This window comes from Lepus europaeus, unplaced genomic scaffold (genome assembly GCF_033115175.1).
Source record: "Lepus europaeus isolate LE1 unplaced genomic scaffold, mLepTim1.pri SCAFFOLD_3_1, whole genome shotgun sequence".
Taxonomy (NCBI): Eukaryota; Metazoa; Chordata; class Mammalia; order Lagomorpha; family Leporidae; genus Lepus; species Lepus europaeus.
The window spans coordinates 10,120,743-10,146,295 of NW_026909276.1; the positions used below are offsets into that span (position 1 = coordinate 10,120,743).

The 25,553-nt window shown below is 40.5% G+C and overlaps 1 pseudogene; it reads right to left on the bottom strand.

The window, feature by feature from the left end:
* Positions 1-11,267: 11,267 nt before the first annotated feature.
* LOC133755187 (acyl-protein thioesterase 1-like) lies at positions 11,268-11,920 on the bottom strand (annotated as a pseudogene).
* Between the last annotated feature and the right edge of the window lie 13,633 nt (positions 11,921-25,553).

Below are 25,553 nucleotides of genomic sequence, written 5' to 3' on the forward strand. Positions count from 1 at the left end.
AGACCTGCCCTCTCCCCCTATTGGGTGCCTGAATTCAATGGTGCCGGCTCTCTCTGCAAAGTGCAGAACTTGGCGTCCCAGTGGAGTAGAAGACTGAACTGAATAGTGAGAATGTAAAAGTTCTAAGCAATATACTATGAAGGTGGAGACAGAGGCCTAAGATGCTGCCCTGGACTGCCCTGCAGTATTCCAGCTAACAGGAGCAGCTGGGCAGCAGTGGGCAGCTGCGTGGAGAGGAGGCAGCTGGACCTCCTTGCTGGCATGTGCAACCAGTAGAACAGCTTGCCCTGCAGGGCAAATGGAGCACAGCCTGGCAGGAGCTTGGGCTTGGAGCAGTCAGGTGAGGAGGAGCCCAATAAGGACACAACAGGACTGTCACTTCTCTGTATGGCATCTCACACAAGCTCCTGGAAAAGAAGAATCCACTCTCTGGAGCCAAAGAGCTCCTGATGGCAAACCCCAGGAGCAGCAATTCCTGTTCTCCTTAGTGAACCACAGAAGTGGATTGCAGCAGCACAGGGGCCAGTTTGCAACTTTGAACTCCTCTACTTCCTGACCTGGGAGATGTTAGGCTGAACAATGGTTGCTCTTGGTGTTGAGCATTGCTCTGGAGTGTCTCTATGATGTCTACAGCCTGTACCTTGTATCCTGGAGCATGGCTCCCTGCATTTGCGCAGGTAAACACTCTTGTAAATCTGACTTCTGTGTTCCCTGATGGTGCAGCTGAGGTTGGGGGGAGCTGAACTATGAGATCAAGGGGCAACAGAAATGGGGTTCTCTTCTCTTCCTGGCTGTGTCCTGCCCACCCCTTGCATGTCAAAATGCAAATCAGCAAATGTCTTATTCCTCTTCCCACATTGTGCATGCTCCGTTTTATCTATTTTTTTTAAATTAAAAAGAAATCCTTTTTTGAAAACAAATTACCAAGCTTTAAGGGGGCAATTTACTTAGAAAAAAATTGTTTTAAATATTTGAGGAAGTACCATAGAATGATTTCAGTTACTGAGTTATTTGTTTATTTATTTATTTATTTTTAAATTAAACTTTTATTTAATGAATATAAATTTCCAAAGTAAAGCTTATGGGTTACAATGTCTTCCTCCTCCAAAAACTTCCCTCCCACCCGCAACCCTCCCCTTTCCTGCTCCCTCTCCCCTTCCATTCACATCAAGATTCATTTTCAATTCTCTTTATATACAGAAGATCAGTTTAGTATATATTAGGTAAAGATTTCAACAGTTTGCCCCCATATAGCAACACAAAGTGAAAAAAACACTGTTGGAGTACTAGTTATAGCATTAAATAACAGTGTACAGCACATTAAAGACAGAGATCCTACATAATAGTTTTTTTTTAAATTAATTAATTTTCTATGCCATTTCCAATTTAACACCAGGGTTTTTTTTTATTTCCAATTATGTTTATATACAGAAGATCGATTCAGTATATAATTAGTAAAGATCACATCAGTTTGTACCCACGCAGAAACACAAAGTGTAAAAATACTGTTTCAGTACTAGTTATAGCATCACTGTACATTAGACAACACATTAAGGACAGATCCCACATGGGATGTAAGTATACAGTGACTCCTGTTGCTGACTTAACAATTTGACACTCCTGTTCATGGCGTCAGTAATCTCCCTAGGCTCTAGTCATGAGTTGCCAAGGCTATGGAAGCCTTTAGAGTTCACTGACTTTGATCTTATTCCGATAGGGTCATAGTCAAAGTGGAAGTTCTCTCCTCCCTTCAGAGAAAGGTACCTCCTTCTTTGATGGCCCCATTCTTTCCACTGGGATCTCACTCACAGAGATCTTTCATTTAGGTCTTCTTCTTTTTTTTTTCCATGGTGTCTTGGCTTTCCATGCCTTCAATACTCTCATGGGCTCTTCTGCCAGATCCGAATGCCTTAAGGGCTGATTCTGAGGCCAGAGTTTTGTTTAGGACATCTGCCATTCTATGAGTCTGCTGTGTATCCCATTTCCCATGTTGGATCTTTGTCTCCCTTTTTGATTCTATCAGTTAGTATGAGCAGACACTTGTCTTGTTTGTGTGATCCCTTTGATTCTTATACCTATCCGAGCCATCGAATGTGAGCTGAAATTAATCACTTGGACTAGTGAGATGGAATTGGTACATGCAACCTTGATGGGATTGTATTGGAATCCCCTGGTACATTTCTAACTCCATCATTTGCGGCAAGTCAGATTGTGCATGTCCCAAATTGTACATCTCCTCCCTCTCTTTTTCCACTCTTATATTTAACAGGGATCACTTTTCAGTTAAAATTTAAACACCTAAGAATAATTGTGTGTTAATTACAGAGTTCAACCACTAGTACTAGAACAGCAACAACAAAAACAACAAATACTAAAAAGGATAAAGTATTACATTGTACATCTAGAGCCAGGACAAGAGCTGATCAGGTCATAGTTTCTTATAGTGTCCATTTCGCTTCCACAGGTTTACCCTTTGGCGCTCATTTGTTGCCGATCAGGGAAAATAAATGATATTTGTCTCTTTGGGACTGGCTTAATTCACTCAGCATGATGTTTTCCAGATTCCTCCATCTTGTTGCAAATGACTGGGTTTCATTGTTCCTTACTGCTGTATAGTATTCTATGGAGTACATGTCCTATAATTTCTTTATACAGTCTACTGTTGATGGGCATTTGGGTTGGTTCCAGGTCTTAGCTATTGTGAATTGAGCTGCAATAAACATTAATGTGCAGATGGCTTTTTTTATTAGCCAAATTAATTTCCTTTGGGTAAATTTCAAGAAGTGGGATGGCTGGATTGAATGGTAGGGTTATATTCAGGTTTCTGAGGAATCTCCAGACAGACTTCCATAGTGGCTTAACCAGGTTGCATTCCCACCAACAGTGGGTTAGTGTCCCTTTTTCCCCACATCCTCTCCAGCATCTGTTGTTGGTAGATTTCTGAATGTGACCCATTCTCACCGGAGTGCAGTAAAACCTCATTGTGGTTTTGATTTGCATTTCTCTGATGGCTAGTGATCTTGAACATTTTTTCATGTGTCTGTTGGCCATTTGGATTTCCTCTTTCGAAAAATGTCTATTAAGGTCCTTGGCCCATCTCTTAAGTGGGTTGTTTGTTTTGTTGTTGTGGATTTTCTTGATTTCTTTGTAGATTCTGGTTATCAACCCTTTATCTGTAGTATAGCTGGCAAATATTTTTCCCATTCTGTTGGTTGCCTCTTCACTTTCCTGACTGTTTCTTTTGAAGTACAGAAACTTCTCAATTTGATGCAATCCCAAATGTTAATTTTGGTTTTGACTGCCTGTGCTCCTGGGGTCTTTTCCAAGAAGTCTTTTCCTGTGCCTATATCTTGCAGGGTTTCTCCAATGCTCTCTAATAATTTGATGGTTTCAGGTCATAGATTTAAGTCTTTAATCCATGTTGAGTGAATTTTTGTGTAAGGTGAAAGGTATGGGTCTTGCTTCAAGCTTCTGCACGTGGAAATCCAATTTTCCCAACACCATTTATTGAATAGGCTGTCCTTATTCCAGGGATTAGTTTTGAATCTTCGATCAAATATAAGTTGGCTGTAGATGTTTGGATTGATTTCTGGTGTTTGTATTCTGTTCCATTGGTCTATCCTTCTGTTTCTGTACCAGTACCATGCTGTTTTGATAACAACTGCCCTGTAGTATGTCCTGAAATCTGGTATTGTGATGCCTCCGGCTTTGTTTTTGTTGTACAAGATTGCTTTGGCTATTCGAGGTCTTCTGTGTCTCCATATGAATTTCAGCATAATTTTTTCCAGATCTGAGAAGAATGTCTTTGGTATCTTGATTGGTATTGCATTGAATGTATAAATTGCTTTTGGGAGAATAGACATTTTGATGATATTGATTCTTCCAATCCATGAGCATGGAAGATTTCTCCATTTTTTGGTATCCTCTTCTATTTCTTTCTTTAAGATTTTGTAGTTTTCAACGTAGAGATCTTTAATGTCCTTGGTTAAGTTTATTCCATGGTATTTGTTTTTGTAGCTATTGTGAATGGGATTGATCTTAGAAGTTCTTCCTCAGCCGTGGCATTGCCTGTGTATACAAAGGCTGTTGATTTTTGTGCGTTGATTTTATATCCTGCTACTTTGCCAAACTCTTCGATGAGTTCCAATAGTCTCTTAGTAGAGCTCTTTGGGTGCCCTAAATAAAGAGTCATATCATCTGCAAAGAGGGATAGTTTGAGTTATTCCTTCCCAATTTGTATCCCTTTAATTTCTTTTTCTTGCCTAATAGCTCTGGCTAAAACTTCCAGAGCTATATTGAATATCAGTGGTGATGGCCGGCGCCGTGGCTCAACAGGCTAATCCTCCGCCTTGCGGCGCCGGCACACTGGGTTCTAGTCCCGGTCGGGGCACCGATCCTGTCCCGGTTGCCCCTCTTCCAGGCCAGCTCTCTGCTGTGGCCAGGGAGTGCAGTGGAGGATGGCCCAAGTGCTTGGGCCCTGCACCCCATGGGAGACCAGGAGAAGCACCTGGCTCCTGCCATCGGAACAGCGCGGTGCGGCCATTGGAGGGTGAACCAACGGCAAAAGGAAGACCTTTCTCTCTGTCTCTCTCTCACTGTCCACTCTGCCTGTCAAAAAAAAAAAAGTGAATAGCAGTGGTGAGAGTGGGCATCCCTGTCTGGTACCAGATCTCAGCGGAAATGCTTCCAACTTTTCCCCATTCAATAGGATGTTGGCCGTGGGTTTTTCATATATTGCTTTGATTGTATTGAGGAATGTTCCTTCCATACCCAGTTTGCTTAGAGTTTTCATCATGAAAGGGTGTTGTATTTTATCAAATGCTTTCTCTGCATCTATTGAGAGAATCATATGGTTTTTCTTCTGCTGTCTGTTAATGTAGTGTATTACATTGATTGTTTTGCGAACAGTGAACCATCCCTGAATACCAGAGATAAATCCCACTTGGTCTTGGTGGATGATCTTTCTGATGTGTTGTTGCTGGCATACAAGTCCTTGTAGTAATTTCGGATGATTCTTTTTATTTCTGTGGTGTCTGTTGTTACGTTTCCCTTTTCATCTCTGATCCTATTGATTTGGGTCTTTTCTCTTCTTTTTTTAGTTAGTTGGGCCAATGGGGTGTCAATTTTTTTTATTTTTTCAAAAAACCAGCTCCTCGTTTGGCTGATTTTTTGTAATGTTTTTTTGGATTCAATCCTGTTGATTTCTTCTTTGATTTTAATTATTTCTCTTCTCCTACCGGGTTTGGGTTTGGTTTGCTGCAGATTTTCTAGATCCTTGAGATGACTTGAAAGCTCATCTATTTGGTGCCTTTCCAATTTCTTGATGTAGGCACCTATTGATATAAACTTTCCTCTTAACACTGCTTTTGTTGTATCCCAGAGGTTTTGGTATGTTGTTTTTTTATCCTCATTTACTTCCAGAAAATTTTTGATTTCTCTTTTAATTTCTTCTATGACCCATTGTTCATTCAGGAGCATGTTGTTCAATCTCCATGTGTTTGCACGTGCTCTAGGGATTCCCAAGTTGCTAATTTCCAATTTCATTCCTTTGTGGTCTGAGAAGCTGCATGGTATGATTCTAATTCTTTTGAATTTGCTGAGACTTGCTTTATGGCCTAGTATGTGGTCAATCGTAGAGAAAGTTCCATGTACTGCTGAGAAGAATGTAAAGTCTTTATGTGTAGGATGAAATGTTCTGTAGATATCTGTTAGATCCATTTGGGCTATAGTGTCATTTAAATCTACTGTCTCCTTGTTGATCTTCTGTCCTGTTGATCTGTCTATCTCTGAGAGTGGAGTATTGAAGTCCCCAAGTACTATTGTATTGGTGTCTAAGTCTCCCTTTAAGTCCCTTAACAAGTCTTTTAAATAAGCTGGTGCCCTGTAATTAGGTGCATATACATTGATAATCGTTATATCTTCCTGTTGAATGGATCCATTAATCATTATATAGTGCCCCTGTTTGTCTCTCCTAACAGTTTTTGTGGTAAAGTTTATGTTGTCCAATATTAAGATGGCTACGCCTGCTCTTTTTTCATTTCTGTTGGCATGGTATATCTTTTTCCAGCCTTTCACTTTCAGCCTGTATGGATCATTGTTGGAAAGATGAGTTTCTTGTAAGCAGCAAAAAGATGGGTTTTGTTCCTTAACCCAATCAGCCAATCGGTGTCTTTTAACTGGACAGTTCAAGCCATTAACATTCAATGTGACTATTGAGAAGGAGTAACTTTGCCCTGTCATTTGCCAAAGATTTTTTCTAATATATGGTTTGAGACTCCTGTGATCTTTTGCTGTGAGGTTTCCTTCCTTTACCTTCTTTCATATTGGTGACCGTGTTCCTGTGTTTCTGTATGTAAGACATCTTTAATCATCTTTTGCAGGGCTGGACGAGTGGCGACAAATTCTTTCAGTTTCTGTTTGCTGTGAAAGGTCTTTATTTCACCTTCATTCACAAATGAGAGCTTTGCAGGATATAATATTCTGGGATGGCAGTTTTTCTCTCTTAGTACCTGGGCTATATCTCGCCATTCTCTCCTAGCTTGTAGGGTTTCTGAAGAGAAGTCAGCTATGAGTCTAATTGGAGATCCTCTGAGAGTAATCTGGCGTTTCTCTCTTGCACATTTTAGGATCTTTTCTTTGTGTTTCACTGTGGTGAGTTTGATTACGACATGTGGTGAGGATCTCTTTTGATCATGTTTATTAGGGGTTCTATGAGCTTCCTGTACTAGGATGTCTCTGTCCTTCTCCAAACCTGGGAAATTTTCTGCTAGTATCTCACTAAAAAGGCCTTCTAATCCTTTCTCTCTCTCCATGCCTTCAGGAACTCCTAGAACCCGAATGTTGGGTTTTTTAATAGGATCCTGTAGATTCCTGACAGTATTTTTTAGATTTCTTATTTCCTCTTCCTTTTTTTGACTGTTTCCTTTCCTGTTCTCTGTCTTCTAATTCCGATATTCTCTCTTCTGCTTCACCCATTCTGTTTTTAAGGCTTTCTAATGCGTTTGTCATTTGATCTATTGAGTTCTCTATTTCATTGTGTTTTTTGTCACTATCACAGTTTCATGTTCTACTAGTTGTTTCATTTCATTTTTATTCCTCCTTAATATTTCATTTTCATGAGAGAGATTTTCTATCTTGTCCATTAAGGATTTCTGTAGTTCAAGAATTTGTTTTTGAGAACTTCTTAATGTTCTTATCAGTTTTTTGAGATCTGCTTCTTGCATTTCTTCTATCTCTTCATCTTCATAATCTTGCATTGGCGTGTCTTGTTTATTTGGAGGCATCATAGTGTCTTCCTTGCTCTTGTTACCTCGGTTTCTACGTTGTTGTTTGGCATGTTGGAGATAATTTATGGTTTTTTTTTTTTGCTGTGTTTTTTTTTTCTCGTTATACTATGCCTCTAAGTGGGCTGTCTGCTTTGATGGATCCTTAGAGGCTGTGATGGGTTTGGCCAGAGAGCTCTGCTTGATTCTTCAGGTTTAAGGCTGTGGAAAAAGTGACTCACCTAGATTGTTCACTCCCTTGCTCCTTGCTGGATCTCTCTCTCTCTCTCTCTCTCTCTCTCTCTCTCTCTCTCTTTTTTGACTCAGTTGGGAAGTAATCCCGAATGGCTGAGTGAAATTGAGGGTAGTTGAAATCTGGCCTCTGTGAGTATTGGTTTGATCTAACCCTGGGACCACACAAAGAGTTTATGCAGCCCTCAATGTGTTCTCAATTTTCACCAAATTCCGAAGTTACTGAGTTTGTAGCTGCACTTTAGATATGTAAAATGGCTCCTGCTCTTTGTTTTGCTAGTTGAGTGACAAGAGAGGCCTCTGCTTCCCCCCCCCCAATGTCTCGGGTTTCTGCTGTTTTTGTCTTACCTCCCTCCTGTTCCTGCACTGGTGAGATTCTGCGGCTCCTCTCCCGCGGTTGCGTTTCCACGCAGTGGGCTCCCTGTAGGTCCTCTGTGTCACATCCACTAGATCTGGAAGTGTTTTTTTTCTTGAGTCTTTTCCTGAGGCTACAGTAATTCCACTTTTATGAAACTTTATTTTCCCAAACTACGGCGCACATACTCACTATCCACCATTTTGGCTCCGCCCCAGTTACTGAGTTTTTTAAAAGATGTTTTCAATTTATGAAACATTCAGAAGTGCCATGTTCATGCATGATGATTCATCATAGCTCTAGATGGCTTAAGAGACTTGTCTTTTTCTTTTTGATTGAGAAGGGTCAAGCTGCCCCCTTGCCCTTGCATGGCAGCAAAGAGGATGGCATATCCTAGTTGCCTCTCTGTTGTACTACCCAGGAAGGTTGCACATGGCCTAGTTTGTCTTCCAGTGCCATCTGGGTTAGAATGTTATACATACCCCAGAGGACACTGGCTAATGCTGATGCTAACATGAATGTAGATGGATGTGAGCTGTGTCTCTCATGACTCCCAGTCTCTCCCCATACATGGTGCTGGTTGGAGGGGCAGATATATTTCCTTGGAAAGGAATGTCTATGGGCATTTGGATTTTTGTTTGATTTAAGGGTTGAGCCCCTTTGGGCTCACTGAGAACTGTTTAATCTCCATGTGTGTATTTATACAAAATCAAGCTCTTTGAGCTGTGTACTGACTTCACCAGACTCAAATGTAGCTCCTCCAGGCAGCAATGCATCCTTGTTCTCCAGGGCCAGCTGTGGACTGGGGCCCAAAGGGAGCTGGCACTGGAAGGATTAGGTGATCTCAGAAGACTCCTGTGTCCTTTCCATGGTCTGCTCAGAATTGCCCAGGCCTTGATGGCTCACGTCTACCCCATTTCTTGTTTTTAGAACATGTGTCTCTTCCCTCCTTACCGATTGGGAAGGCCACACTGTGTCTGGCTGGCAACTTGCCCTTCAGGAGTTGGGGCTGGGAACTTACCCAACAGATCAATTCCAGAAAAACCAATAATTTCTCCCAACCTACACTGGGGGCCACATGCCTGGCCTAAGAGGGAGAGGAAACGGTGAAAGCATAACTGAGCAAGGAGCCTGGGACATTAACTGAACCACACACTGTAGGTTGTGGGAGGCTGCAGATTTAATAACTTCATGGCTTAATAGTTCGCAACCTTAAATTGCAAATACTATAGGCTGGCATTGTAGCATAACACATTAAGATGCCACTTGCAATACCAGTATCCCATATAAGTGCCAGTTCAATCCTGACTGCTTCATTTCCAATCCATCTCCTTGGAAAAGTAGTGGAGTACAGTCCAAGTATTTGGGTCCCTGCCACACACATTGGAGCCCTGGATACAGCTCCTGGCTCCTGGCTTCAACCTGGCCCAGCTCAGCCATTTTGGCCATTTGGAGACTGAACCAGTGGATGGAGGATCTCTCTCTCTCTCTTCCTTTTTCGTACCCTCCATCTGTTACTCTGCCTTTCAGATGAAATAAATAACTATTTTTAAAGATGCAAAAATACTAGGACTTATTGTAGGATTACTAAAAAATACAGAGAAGCAATTACATGAGTTAAAGAAATTGATGCATGTCATGAATGAGAAATTCAGTGAAGAAATAGAAATATTAAAGAACAACCAAATTGAAATATTAAGAAATGAAGAGTTCAATATGTCAAATAAAAAATGCAGTGAAAAGCATGAACACCATTCTCAATGGTGCCAAAGAAAGAATATCCAAGCTGAAAGACAAAGGTTTTGAAATATCACAGTCTGACAAAAAAAAAGAAAAAAATTCAGAAAAATGAAAACAGTGTTTAGTCTATTAGACACCATCAAGGACAAACTACACATGTCTTAGGCATTCCTGAAGGAGTGGAAAAACAGAGTAATTTAGAAAACTTAATCAGCAAAATAATAGAAGAAACTTTCTGAAATTTGGACAAAGATATGGACATCCAAGCACAGGAAGTACCTAGAATCCTAGATAGACATGATTGGAGAAGGTCTTCATCACAATACAGAGTATTCAAACTTTCAAATGTAAAACACAAAGAAAAGATGCTAAAAAGTACAAGACAGAAATGCAAGATTATCTTTAAAAGAGCTCTAGATTGACAGCAGATTTCTCATCAAAAGCCCCCTAGAAGAGGATAGAACAGAGACATAGTCCAAGTCCTTAAGGAAAAACAAAGCTGTTGGGCTGGAATACTATATCCAGCTCAGCTCTAATTTGTAAATGAAAGTTAATAAAGACTTTCCAAAACAAACAATCTTGAAAAAAAAATAACTTGTCCCCTTAAAAGTGATACTTCAGGATGTACTAAACACAGAAACAGAGAAATATAACCAGCATCGTGAAAGAATATCAGGCCAAAAACCTAGTATTAGTACAAAGTAATAGTAAAACAAACAGTAGAATATATGTGGGGAAAAAAGGCAAGAACAAGTCATCACTCACCAAAAACAATCCTTTTTTTTGACAGGCAGAGTTATACAGTGAGAGAGAAAAAGAGAAGGGTCTTTCTTCCATTGATTCACCCCCCAAATAGCCACTACCACTGGTGCGCTGTGCCAATCTGAAGCCAAGAGCTAGATGCTTACTCCTGGTCTCCCATGCAGGTGCAGGGCCCAAGGACTTGGGCCATCCTCCACTGCCTTCCCAGGCCACATCCAAGAACTGGACTGGAAGAGGAGCAACTGGGACAGAACCAGCACCCCAACCAGGACTAGAACCCGGTATACTGGTGCCACAGGCAGAGGATTAGCCTAGTGAGCTGCAGTGCCAGCTACCAATAACAACCTTGAATGTAAGTGGAATAAACTCTCCAAATAAAAGATAGACTGGCTGAATGGATTAAAAATATACAAGAAACACTGCGTGCTAACAAAGCTACACACAGACTGAAAGTGATAGAATGGAGAAAATTATTCTATGCTAATGGAAATTAAAAAATGAGCAGGAGTTCCTAGCCTAATATCAGATAAAATAGACTTTTTTCAGAATTAAGTTTTATTTCACATTGATAGAAACTGTGGAAAACATTTACATTTTCCCACATTACAGCACAACATTGCAACAGAATATTTCTTGCCATAAATGAGATTTTGCTGACTTATATAACTGAAACAATATATTTTATTCTTCAAGGCAAAGCAAACTGACTCAGAAATGATTGTTCAAAATTTTTAAATCCAGAGATAAATATATGGCTTCATTATTAACATTATTATTCTATAGTCCAGTACTAAATTATTTTCATTACCAATTAGCACTCATTTATAAGAAACATTCTTGTGTGTCTTGTTTGGTCTGTTGTAATACAGCAGAAAAATTAACATACCTCAGAAATGTTAAGCATCCCTTTTTTGCTGACAGGAACTGTGCCTCATGCCTTCATAGGCCTTAAAGGTTACACTGGCCAGATTTAGCAATGTGTTTAGCTTTTCCATAGTAAGAGAATGAAACATTAGTGGACCTGAGGGTTGCAATCTCCATGGTACTGGAGAATAGAAACTTCTCTATTAGCACCACTGATAGGACATCTTGGAAATGAAGCCCAAAGTGGAAGCCAGTAACTAAGTGCAGTGATACCCACCAGTTTCTGCTGTATGGTAACAGCAGTATATAAAAATAAAACTCCTCCCTGAGGAAATCCTTCCAAAATAATTCTGTTAGAAGGAATGCCACTTGTCATCTCTTGATCTATCAAAACCTTTACATTTTCTGCTGACTGTTTAATTCCAGATTCATCCTCCTGTGAGTCTGGTGAAAGTCCAATATTATCAAACCAAGAAGGCATAGACATGTTTATATTTAATGTAACAGGCATAATGGGTGCATGTGGGCAGCTACATTTGGTATGTGAACTTGTGATACCTGCAAAGGCTTCTGCCCATCCATGCCAAGTATCTCCTAATCCGTGAAGGAAAATTACCACAGTGGCAGCATTCCGGGTGTGAGGCATGATTGCTAACAGTGGAGCAGACATGGTATTACCACACATACACAGAATAAGCCAACAGCATGTCAGAAGTGGAAGGGAGGAAGAATGTCTGGCCTCAGCCCAAGGGTCTGCCAACAGTGAGTCACCGGAGCACTACTTGGAACATGCTCAGTCATGTAGGCGCTAAGCCAGAGAAAATAGAGTTTAAGAAATCGTCAGGGCCAGTGCTGTGGCATAGAGGGTAAGGTCACTGCCTGCAGTGCCGGCATCCCATATGGGTGCTGCTTTATGTCCTAGCTGCTCCACTTCTGATCCAGCTCTCTGCTATGTCCTGGGAAAGCAGTAGAAGATGGCCCAAGTCCTTGGGCCCCTGCACTCATGTGGGAGACCCAGAAGAAGCTCCTGGCTCCTGGCTTTGGATTGGAGCAGCTCCACCCATTGCGGCTGATGGGGAGTGAACCAGCAGATGGAAGACCTCTCTCTCTGACTCTCCTTCTCTCTCGGTGTAACTCTTATTTTCAAATAAATAAATAAATCTCTAAACAAACAAAAAAAAAAGAAACTGTCCAAAGAGACAAGGTCATTATGTAATAATGCAAAAAATGGATAAAATGAAGAAATAGTGTTTTGAAAAATAAATAAAATTGATATATCCTTGGTTTAACTAAAACAAGGGAGAAGACCAAAATTAACAAATTCAGAGATGAAAAAAGAGATGTTGGGACTAGTGGTGTGGCACAGCAGGTAAAGCCACCACCTGAAGTGCTAGCATCCCATGGAGATACTGGTTTGAGACCCAGATACTCCACTTATGATCCAGCTCTTTGCTGTGGCCTGATAAAGCAGTAGAAGGTGGCCAAAGTCCTTGGGCCCCTTCATCTGCATGAGAGACTCATAAGAATCTCCTGGCATCTGGTTTTGAATCAGCACAACTCTAGACAATGCAGCCAATTGGGGAGTGAACCAGCAGATGGAAGACCTCTCTCTATCTCTGCCTCTCTTTCTCTGTGTAATTCTGAATTTCAAATAAATTAAAAAAATCTTTAAAAAAAGAAATGTTACAACAGAGACCACAGAAATAAAAAGAATCATCAGGAATTAATGCAAACAGCTATTGGAAAGATTGGAAAATATACAAGAAATACATAGATTTCTAGAAGCAGACACTCTATCAAAATTGATTTATGAAGACACAGAAAATTTAAATAGGCCAATAAGCAAGATGGAGACTGAATCAGTAATAAAGACCCTCCCAACAAAGAAAATCCCAGGACCAGATGGCTTCACTGTTGAATTCCACTTTTAAAGAAGACTTCTAAAGAACTAATTCTAATTCTAAGTCTGAAACTTTCACAACAATTGAAAGGGAGGGAAGCCTTTGCACTAAAAGTAAAAACTTAACACAGTGAAGAAGCAACCGACAGAATGAGAGAAAATATTTGGGAACTATGAAACTGATAAATAATTAATATTCAGAATCTATAAAGAGCTCAAAATCTCAACAATAACAAAACAAAACAATACAGTTAAGAAATGGGTAAAGGGCATGGACAGGCATTTTTTCAAAGGATGAAATATAACAAATGAAAAAATGCTCAGAAGTAGTAGCCATCAGGAAAATTTTAATAAAAACTAAATTAGGTATTTCCTCACCCAGTTACAATGGTAATCATCCAAAAATCAGAAAAATAATAAACAATGGTGAGGATTTACGGAAAACATTACCTTAATACACTCTTGATGATAATGTAAATGAGAACAATCATTATGGAAGACAATAGGTAGATTACTCAAAAATCTGAAAATAGATCTACCATATGACCCGGTCATGCATCTCCTGGGAATTACCCAAATGAAATGAAATCACCCTATGAAAAAACCCTCATGTTCATTGCATGTCAATTCACAGAGAGCTAACACATGGAATCAACATAGATGTCCCTCAGTTGATAACTCAATGAAGAAAATGTTGGGGCTAGAGCTATGCTGTAGCAGGTTAAGCTGGCATCTGCAGTGCTGCCATCCCATATTGGCACCCGTTCTAGTCCTTGATGTTCCCTTCAGATCCAGACCCTTGCTAATGCACATGGGAAAATAATGGAAAATGTCTGTGTTCTTGGGCCCCAGAACCCATGTGGGAGACTTGGAAGAAGCCCCTGGCTCCAGTCTGGCCCAGCCCTGACTGCTGTGGTCATTTGAGGAGTGAACCAGCAGAAAGAATCTCTCTCTCTCTCTCTCTGTCTGTCTTTCCTTTACCCTATATAATTCAGACTTTCAAATAAATAAGTAAATCTTCAAAAAAGATTTTTAGTATATATACATGATTGAATACTACTCATCCTTAAAAATTAATGAAATCCTGTCTTTTGGAAAGAAATGGATGCAGCTGCAAACAACTGTGCTTAGTGAAATCAGCCAGTATTCTAAAGACAAATATTACATTTTCTCTGATATATGGTAGTCATTATAAAGCACAAAAGATGTGTAGGAATGAAATGGACATCTTGTGATTTGATGTTTTTAGCTCTTGTTTATACTTCTGTGAAATTGTGATCTTTCTACCTTTAACTTATTATTGTTAGTGGTACATTAAATCTGTGATTATACAATGGACTAAAATTATGCTTTTGCAAAGATTAAAGAAAAAAGAAGGGAAGGAGGGTCATTGGTTGATGGGGAGAAGGATGGGAGTGAAGTGTGGTTATCTCACTAGAATTTTACCTCAGAAATATATTAAATCTGGCTAGCACTGTGGCTCACTAGGTTAATCCTCCACCTGCACACCAGCACCCTGGGTTCTAGTCCCAGTTGGGGTGCTGGATTCTGTCCCGGTCGCTCCTCTTCCAGTCCAGCTCTCTGCTGTGGCCCGGGAAGGCAGTGGAGGATGGCCCAAGTGCTTGGGTCCTGCACCCACATGGGAGACCAAGAGGAAGCACCTGGCTCCTGGCTTTGGATCGGTGCAGCGTGATGGCCACAACACGCTGGCTGTAGTGGCCACTTGGGGGTGAACCAATGGAAAAAGGAAGACCTTTCTCTCTGTCTCTCTCTCTCTCACTGTCTAACACTGCCTGTAAAAAAAAAGAAATATATTAAATCTGTTCTTTTGGGTCCGGTGCTGTTGCACAGTGGGTTAATGCCCTGGCCTGAAGTGCCGGCATTCCATGTGGGTGCCAGTTTGAGGCCCGGCTGCTCCACTTCCTATCCAGCTCTCTGCTATGTCCCAGGGTACCAGTAGAAGATGGCCCATGTCCTTGGGTCCCACCCACGTGGGAGACCTGGAAGAAGCTCCTGGCTCCTGGCTTCAGATCATCACAGCTCCAGCAGTTGCGGCCATTTGGGGAGTGAACATTCAGAAGGAAGACCTCTTTCTCTCTCTGCCTCTCCTCTCTCTGTGTAACTCTGACTTTCAAATAAAAAAAATCTAAAAAATGTTCTTTTTATATTAATAAAAATTAAATAGAACTAAAATATTTTAAAATAATGAAGGGAAAAATCTTAAAATTATACTGAATACATAGAAAAAGACAACAGAATAAGAAATCAAATTAGTCTTTCCATCATGTTTGTAAAGTGTAGAATCCCCTTGTAATCTTCTGTGGTTAGGATTAAAGTCTAGTGATTATTTACTATTGCATATGCTTTGTGAGTCCCAGAAAGGAGACTTTCAACTTGTTTAGGCATTTTTGTGTCATCTAGTGACAGAAAATAACAAAGCTAACGGTCTTTATTCACTCACCCATGTGTTGGTATCTATCCATTAATCACTACCTAAACTTCCAGTAAGTCAAAACATTTTCAGAGTAGATAAAGAAGAGCTATATACTTTTTAAAATTTATATTTCTCCACCAATTGTGGAAAACAAATGATAAATGACTGTGGCTGCACTTAGAGGGCTAAAGCATAATTCCAGATCTGTAAGCCTCTAAACCCCATGTTCAAATGCATTATGATCAATAGTTTGTATTTGGAGAATTTTAAAAAAGCATTCATGACCTTCACATTCTACTTAAACACCCTGGGCCTCAGTTTCTTTTTCTTTTTTATTTATTTGACAGAGTTAGACAGTGAGAGAGAGAGACAGAGGGAAAAGTCTTCCTTCCATTGGTTCACCCCCCAAATGACCACTACAGCCAGAGCTATGCCAATCTGAAGCCAGGAGCCAAGTGCTTCTCCTGGTCTCCCATGTGGGGGCAGGGGTCCAAGCACTTGGGCCATCCTCCACTGCCCTCCTGGGCCACAGCGGAGAGCTGGACTGGAAGAGGAGCAACTGGGACTAGAACCTGGCACCCATATGAGTTGCCGACACTGCAGGTGGAGGATTAACCAAGTGAGCCACAGCACCGATCCTCTTTTTTAAAACATAAAAAGGTTATAGTTTCTGCCTTACAGGGTCATTGTGAAAATTTAATGGTTGTACACCTGCCAAGTCCCTAGAACAAAATTTGCCCTTTGTTAAGGGTTCAAAAATTATTAGCCATTATTTTTATCACCATAATTCATATTCATAATCATTCAATTATAATAATTCCTCATAATCACAGACAGGGAGGTTTGAGGGATAAAAATTAAAGTCTTTGTGCTAAAGTCTTGCAAAGTTTATCTGAAATTTTCCTATAATAATTTGATGGTATTGGGTCATAGATTTAGGTATTTGATTCATTTTGAGTGGATTTTTGTGTAAGGTGTAAGGTGGGGGGTCTAGTTTCATGCTTATGCATGTGGAGATCCAGGTTTACCAGCACCATTTGATGAAGAGACTGTCCTTGATCTTTTGTGAAAAATATGTTGGTTGTAGATGCATGGATTAGTCTGGAGTTTCTATGCTGTTCTATTTGTCTACTCATATTTTTTTTTTGCCAGTACCAGGTTGTTTAAATTATAACTGCCAGTAGTATGTCTTGAAATCTGATTTCATAATGCGTCCAGCTTTGGTTTTATATATAAGACTGCTTTGGCTATTCAGGGTCTGTAGTGCTTCCATATAATTTTAATAGCATTTTTTCTAGGTCCTTGCTATTTTGATTGGCATCTCACTGATTCTGTAAATTGCTTTTGGTATAATGTACATTCTGATGATACTGATTTTTCCAATCCATGAACATGGAAGATGCTTCAATTTTTTGTGTCTTCTTCTGTTTTTTCATTATTTTTTTAAAAAAATTATCAGTCATAGAATTCTCACTTCCTTGGTTAAATTTATTCCAATGCATTTAAATATTTTTGTAACAACTGTGAATTGGACTGATCTTAAGACTTCTTTCTCAGCCATGGCATTGTTTTTGTATACAAAGGCTATTGATTTTTGTGTGCTAATTTTACACACTGCCACTTTCCCAAAATTTTTAATGAGTTCCAATAATCTCTTAGTGGGGTTTTTTGGTTCTCCTATATTTAAAATCATATCATCTGCAAATAGGGATAATTTGACTTCCTCATATTAGTATAATCCAGATCTTTGATGTGAGTGATAGAGATACAAAAATTTTAGACATTGGCTTTTACCTACCAGTGTACTTGTCAGTAGAAAGTCTGAATTGGGAGTGGAGTTATTACTAGAACCAAGGTAGTCCACTGTTGGTTGCAGGCATATCAAGCAGTAACTGATGTGAAAACATCTTTTAACCGGCCTGTCTACGACTGGTATGCACTCAGTTCACACTTCTAAACTCCTCTCTCCCTTAAATGAGGTCCTCACTTTCCTGTGTATTTCTCCCACACCATAAATGCTAAAGCATACCATGTTGATATTCGAGCTGATATTCAGAATTCTTATCTAAACAGATGACATGACCTTCAAGATATTAATGTTAAAAAAATTAAAAGGGCAACCCATATCAAATGAAGGTGAAATAAAGACCTTTCAAAACAACAGAAATTGAAAGAATGTGTCAGTGCTCATCCAGCTTTACAAATCATACTTAAGATGTGCTTCATATAAAAACAGAAAGAGAGTCAGCATCATCAAAGAATGTGAAGGCAGAAAATATAGTAAACCCATAATGAAAATACAAAACAAACTAGGAATATTTATAGGAAAATGCCAGAAGTTGATAATTACTGATAGTAATCTTGAGTGTAAATTGCCTTAGTTCTACCAATAAAACATGCAGACTAAAATGTTTGGAAGAAGGTCCTGACTACTGGATTTGATTTGACTTAGCCCCTGCCATTACCACAATTTGGACATTTAGCCAGGTAATGGGAGAGCTCTCTCCCTGTCTCTCTCTCTGTGTGTCTGTAGCTCTGCCTCTAAAATAAATAATCTTAAAAAAATGGACTGCTTGCCAATGTCCCTAAGAACTTGCAAACTCATCACGTAGACAGCATTTAATTCCAAAATATAATTCACCATAACCACATACACATAATCATATTGGAATGTGCTTTGTGTGAGGTTTGACAATGAAGTCCTTTTTTAAAAAAAATGAGATTTCTCATCTGAGAGTGCATTGTAAGTTAATGACATTCTGTTCCTTAAAATGTTATTTGTGGGAAAAAGTCATCTTTAGAGGTGGAGAGGAAGTAACCTTCTGTTACAGCTTAAATTGTGTTTTCCCAAAGTTTCATAATTTGAAGTCCCAACACCAGGACCTCAGAATGTGGCCTTATTTGAAATAAATACTTTGCAGAAGTAATCACGACAAAACAGGGCCATCAGGAGAGTATTATGAACCAGAATGACTGGCATCTTTGTAAAAAGTAAAAGTCTGGATGCAGGCACACACATAGGGAGAAAGCCATATGAAAGTGAAGGCAAGCCCAAAGCTGCCAGGGAGATGTGAATCCAGTTCACCACCCCAGCTTTCAGAGGAACTTGCCCTGCTGATACCTCCATCTCAGATGTCAAAGCTCCACAACTCTAAGATATTAATTTCTGTGTGTTTTTTTTTAATTCTTAGATTTTTCTGTCTCTCTGCCTTTCTTTTTTATTAAGCCACTCAGTGTATGGAATTTTTTTGAGATCCCTATCAAATATATCAAAACTATACTCTAAGTTTAGACTGAATAGTAACTTTCAGCTAACTTGTGTATTGACTTATCTTTTCCAATTGCTCCCATGAAACGTTAGGCTGCCCTTGAGAAACAAATATTCAGAAACACACTTTGTCATACAGAAGGATTGTTAAAGACACTATTTTCACACAAATAGTAAGTATCTGACAAAATTTTATTTAATGCATTATGAAAGTAACAATGAGAGTCAAAAAAAGCAATTCATCATGTATATAAGAAACTGGGTTTTATTATAGGAAAGAAATGTCTAACTACTAACTTAGATATAAAAGTAATTTACTTTCTGCAGGTTAATAATATCTTAATGAACTTCTAACCTTCAAGGAATATAGTGCCAGCATCTCCACCAACTTGGCATAAATAATCAAACACATAGAGACAAAATTTACAATATACAAGAGAATCAATCATCAAATAACAAGCTTCAGTTTTCACCAGAGCAACCTAATTAGAACACGCTTTAATAAAATAATGTCTAAATGTCAAACAACCATTTTTTTCTTATTTAGAATTTGGGATAGTTTTATTCCCTCTACTCATGATGCAACTATGAATTACAATTCTCTGTGTGTGTGAGTGTGTGATGAATATCCTAGAAAATCTCTTAAAATAAGTTATTTTACTCTCTAAAGAGTTACAAGAGTGGCCAGTACTGTGGCACAGCAGGTTAATCTGCCATGTGCAGGGCAGGCATCCCATATGGACACTGATTTGAGTCCTAGCTACTCTACTTCTGATCTAGCTCCCTTCTAATACTCCTAGGAAAGCAGCAGAAGATGGACCAAGTTATTGAGCCCCTGCACTCATGTGGGATACCCAAAAGAAGCTCCTGGCTTCTGCCTGACCCAGCCCTGGCCATCACAGACATTTGAGGAGTATCTCACAGATGGAGAATCAATCTTTCTCCCTGTTGCCCTCTCTCTCTCAACTTTGAATTTCAAATAATTAATTAAATATATAAATAAATAACAACACAAATTTATTTGGCAGCTAGTAAGAGTTTGAGATTCTTTTAACCTTCTTCCCTTGGATGAGAAAGAAGTAATTTTCAACAGACATATTGGAAAAGACTTGCTGGAGAGGAAAGCATATCAGCAAATGAGAAGCTGAGCTATGCTGCAGCCACAAGAGAAGCTTAATTTGAACTCACAAAAAGATCTGAGGTTGCAGTGCCCCTTCAGAAAAAGTCCAGTTTCAGATAAAGAGAAGACTTTTCAGTCTTTAGGCATAGTATCCACTCAGAAGAACAGAGTCATGGGTGATATGGAGATGATACCTAGGAGGGAATTCAGAAGACGACCACCAAGAGCTAACATTACTGTCAGGTGGCAAAATAAGGACAGTCTATTGATCCTGATGAAGGCATGTGGACCCCAAGCCACAGCACCACTCACCAGAGTATTATCACAGCAAACTTATTAAATCATATCATGGGCATTTTACAGGTTATGACAACTAATCTTAGAAACTTTAAAGTTAAGTAATTTAGATAAGTCACAGGGCTAATTGGTAATAAGGCCAACATTGGAGCTCTTATATCAGTCTCCAAAGTTTCCATTATTATTCATGCCCTCTTAAAGGAGAAGGAGAGACGACAAGAAAGGCCATACACAGGGGATAGAGAAGAATCTACAACATGGTACTGAAATTTCCCATTGCTGTGGATCTTTGATATTACCATAACCCTGACAAGGCCAGTTCAATTGCAAATGTGAGGCCTCATGATGCATCTTCCTCTTGTATAACATTCAGAAGGAAGGGATCCATGTAGTGTCACAGGTGGATGTTAGGTGGTAGCTGGAGGGCAGCTAGGTACTGTCAACACAGACAATAACCAGTGGTAGACTACTGAGTGATCCCTTAGACTTCATGACTTCATGTGTGTCTCTCCCTGGATGCTCACTTCTGAAGTCTTTTACTGCAGACAGGAAGAGCAGCAGAGCACAGTGGGATTGGTTTGGGGGATGAGTGAGATTAGGGAAAAACTGGACTCTGGCACTTTTTGCCTTGTTCCTGTGCAATTAGAGGCACATCTTCTTTTTTATTTATTTTTATTTTTATTTTTTTATTTTTGACAGGCAGAGTGGACAGTGAGAGAGAGACAGAGAGAAAGGTCTTCCTTTTGCCATTGGTTCATCCTCCAATGGCCGCCGCGGTAGGCGCGCTGCAGCCGGCGCACCGCGCTGATCCGATGGCAGGAGCCAGGTGCTTCTCCTGGTCTCCCATGGGGTGCAGGGCCCAAGGACTTGGGCCATCCTCCACTGCACCCCCTGGCCACAGCAGAGAGCTGGCCTGGAAGAGGGGCAACCAGGACAGGATCAGTGCCCCAACCGGGACTAGAACCCGGTGTGCCGGCGCCGCAAGGCGGAGGATTAGCCTAGTGAGCCGCAACGCCGGCCTAGAGGCACATCTTCTGGGGTGCTGGTCCAGCAAGTGATGCCACAGTTGCAAATGGCTAATTATTTTGTGACGACATTTGAAACAGGGGCAAATTGGACATCCACATGCCAAAAATTGAAAGATAACATTATTATATTACACCAGGCAAGAATTTCAACTTAAAGGGTAAGCTTACATACAAGACCTGAGAATTTAAAACTCCTTAAAAATGGGAGCAAATTCATTGACACAAATCACAACAATGATTGTTTAGATGTGACACTAAAAGCACAGGTGACAAAAGCAAAAGTTAAGACTACAAAAACGTAACGAAAAAGCATTCTGCATACTAAAGGTAAAACTGAAAAGTTAACCCAAAGAATAGAAGAAAATAATGGGAAACCCCAGTCTGACTAAGGGAGCAATACAATGAACACAGACAACTCAAAAACACATATTGCAATAAAAATGCACAAAGGATTGATTAGTTTTTCCACTGAACATAAACAAGTAGCTAACAGGTAACTAAAAAGGGGCTCAACACTGTTATTCAAGACTACGATGCTAATTACAATGGTTATTAACTCACATATGTTAAAATGACTATTATGCAAAAATAAAAAGATAAATTAGACCAGATGTGGAAAAAGGGGAATATATAAATCATTGGTGGGACTAAAACTTGGTATATCCAATACAAAAACACTGTGTAGGACTTCAAACAAATTAATTATATAACATATGAAAAACCTACTACTGCATTTGTTTCCAAAGGAAATCAGTATCTCCAAGAGATACCTGTATCACTATATTCATTATCTACAAATACAAGATATGGAAATCACCATTCATCAACAGATGAATGAAGAAAGTGTGACATACACAGAAACACACACACACACACACACAGGAATCATATGCAATCTTAAAAAGGAAATTCTACTATTTTGTCAAAACATGGATCCAAAAATAGGAATAGCTCATTAGGCTATTGGGAATAAGGCCTTAAAAGATAATTGCCATACAATCTCAACTGTATATGGAACCTAAGAAAATCACAATCACAGAAAAGAACAGTGGTTGTCAGGGGATCAGAGCAAAGGAAATGGGAAAACATTTGCAATTATGAGATAAATTAATTCAAGATTTTAAACACAGTATTTAAAATATTCAACACAGTATTTAAAATAATACTCTATTACATACTCACAACTTGCTAATGTCTTATGTATTCTTTAAAAATGTAACAATGTAAGGTGATGGATATGTTACCTTGTCCTAAGCATTTCATAATGATTCCTGTATATGTACAAGAGGATTACAAAAGTTTATAAAAAATGGGATTAAAAGATAATTTCAATTTTCCATAACTTTTGAAAATCCCCTCACCTATAAAACATCAGGTTTCATATCTTGAATATACACACATTCTGTCAATTATACTCCAACAATATTGAAAAATTAAAATAAGCAAAAAGAAATAGGCTCTTAAATGAAAATATAAATTCAAAATAACAGTAAACTAGGCATATCTTCAGGATTGGAAAGGATTTCTTGGAACAAAATTTTTCAAACACATAAATTTAAGTGGCCAAAATTTCTATTTTGAAAGTGTTAATAGAGACGACAGCCTGTCAAGGGAGCCTGTAAGTGCTAAGATGATAGCCAAGTGTCAAATTACAGGCCCTCCTGCCTCTCTAATACCTGGATAAAAACCCAGAGTCAAACACTTCTCTTTTTATCTTATCTAACCTGTGTTACTACTTTACTGGAAACAGAAAACAGAGACCCCTCTAGAAACAGCTAAGCAAAGAGGTCAGCATCCTGGACAAGACCCTGATGCATACATATTTAGAAAATGTTTAGAATATTTAGAATCAAGTCCTCACAGGGAAGAAAGGAGGAACCGAGGGCCGCATTAGGACAGCTGCAGGCCCGCATGAACCCCATACACAGAACCCACAGCTTCCCTAGTGACAGCTCAGGCCCCACTGCACACCTGGGGAGACGCGGAGCTGCCGCTACACAGCTGCCTAGGGACGGCTCCAGGGATGCGAAGTCGCTGCAAGCAGGGAAGGCCCAGGGTGTTGGGGGTCTCCGGCGCCAGTCTCCCCCAACCCGGGGTCAGAGGGGACCAAGGAAAGTGCTGTACCTGCGGCAGTGTGGTGCCCACAGATCCCAGAGATGACCTCTGGGCGGCCCATGTCCTCCTGGCCCTTCAGCAGCTCCAGTGGCTCCGCTTCCCCCCGGACACCGGGCCCACACACTCACCATGTCGTGGTGGTCAGCTTCCTAGGTGTCCAGCGTCGCTGCCCTCCAGCCCTCCGCCGTCAGTGAAGGTGGAAAGCGGCGGATTCTGATTGGCTTGGGAGCCTCATGGCAGCGGCGCCGTCTCCTAGGACCTGGCGCACCCGCAGAACTGTAGGACAGAGGACTATGACGTCAAGACTCCTGGATGTCACCATCCCTGATTGGACAGTTTGCAAGACACGTCACAAACGACGCAGCCAATCAGCATCCTCCATAGCTGGGACGCCCTAAGCTCAGGTTGTGTGGATGGAAACAGCAGGCATGGAGGTCTGGGTCAGGTGGAAAACTGCTCCTCCTGGGCCCTCCTCCCTACTGCAGGAGGGCCTCTCAGTTCCCTGCTGCCCTCTGCTGGTGTCGCCCTGTGTCCCCCTGTCCTCCTGGGTGGATTCTTTCCTGAGCTTGCGGTAACCTGCTTCAGGTGAGCTAGAATTTTATCTGTTGGCTTATGGGCCTTTTTTTTTTTTAAGGCTTTATTTATTTGAAAGGCAGAGTGACAGATTGGGGTAGTGTGGGGGAAGAGTAGGTGATCTTTCACACATTGGTTTACTCTCTCTGTGTTCTCTTCTTTTTTTTTTAATTTTTATTTAATGAATATAAATTTCCAGTGTACAGCTTATGGATTACAATGGCTTCCCCCTCCCATAACTTCCCTCCCACCCGCAACCCTCCCCTCTCCCGCTCCCTCTCCCCTTCCATTTGCATCAAGATTCATTTTCAATTCTCTTTACATACAGAAGATCAATTTAGTATAAAGATTTCAACAGTTTGCACCCACATGGAAACACAAAGTGAAACATACTGTTTGAGTACTAGTTATAGCATTAAATCAAAATGTACAGCACATTAAGGACAGAGATCCCACATGAGGAGCAAGTGCACAGTGGCTCCTGTTGTTGACCCAACAAATTGACACTCTAGTTTATGGCACCAGTAACCATCCTAGGCTGTCGTCATGAGTTGCCAAGGCTATGGAAGCCTTCCAAGTTTGCCGACTCTGATCATATTTAGACAAGGTCATAAAAGACAGAGTGAGGATAGTAACCAAGGATCCTAAGAGTGGCATTTACCAGGTTTGAACAATTATACAGCATTAAGTGGGGAAGAGGACCATCAGTACACACAGGTTGGGAGTAGAGCCATTGGTGGTAGAGTAGAGGTTATGATTACAAAGGAATGAGGCCCAAGTACGCTAGACAGGGTCTAGAACAAAGGACAGAGTCATTATTAGAGGAGCTAAGAAAGGTGCTGTCTAAGCTACAATGAAGTTTTCTGATTGAGAGGCAAATAGAACCTGATAGAAGGGGCTTGATAATAATCTGGTGGGCTTTAGGCCTTGTAAATTCAGAGGCCCAGACCTATCTATCTCTTCACATGGGGTACATCCAAAGGGAGGTGTGAACCTCCTAGGGGAAGGCACTCTGTTGACTTTCATTACTTGGCTGGCCTGGGAGGAGAGCTGGCCAGGTCAAGGCAGGTGGCATCTCCAACAAAAAATTTACGGTTCTGCCTGCAATGTTGCTGACCCTACTTGACCATACCCTCAGCTACAGTGGTCACTTTGGAAGTTGGGCTGAGTGAAGGGCTTTTCAGCTTAGAGCCAATAAGATCTGTGGCTCTGACCTGGGCATCCTTTGACTCCAGGGCAGGTCCATTTCCAGTGATCCAACTCTTGGCAGAGCTGCCAGGGCTCTTCACAAGCTGACTTCTGCTGAAGCCCAGGCTTACCACATTGAAAGCCACTGCAGTGGACTGGCCTGTTGGGTCTTCTTGAGGGCAGATCACTGTATAGATCAGCCATTAATAGGCCTGCCACCCATTGCTTCTGATGCCGAGCTTTCTTTTCCTCCTGGTTTGTGTTAAAGCAGACCAGAGGATGCAAGTCAAGGGAGTGCCCAAGTCCCATCTCTAATCTTCGGTGGCCTGAACTACAAGTCTATAGTCACAGGCATGTTCTGTAGTAGTTTTTCTAAGGTAGACAATGCCCATGAG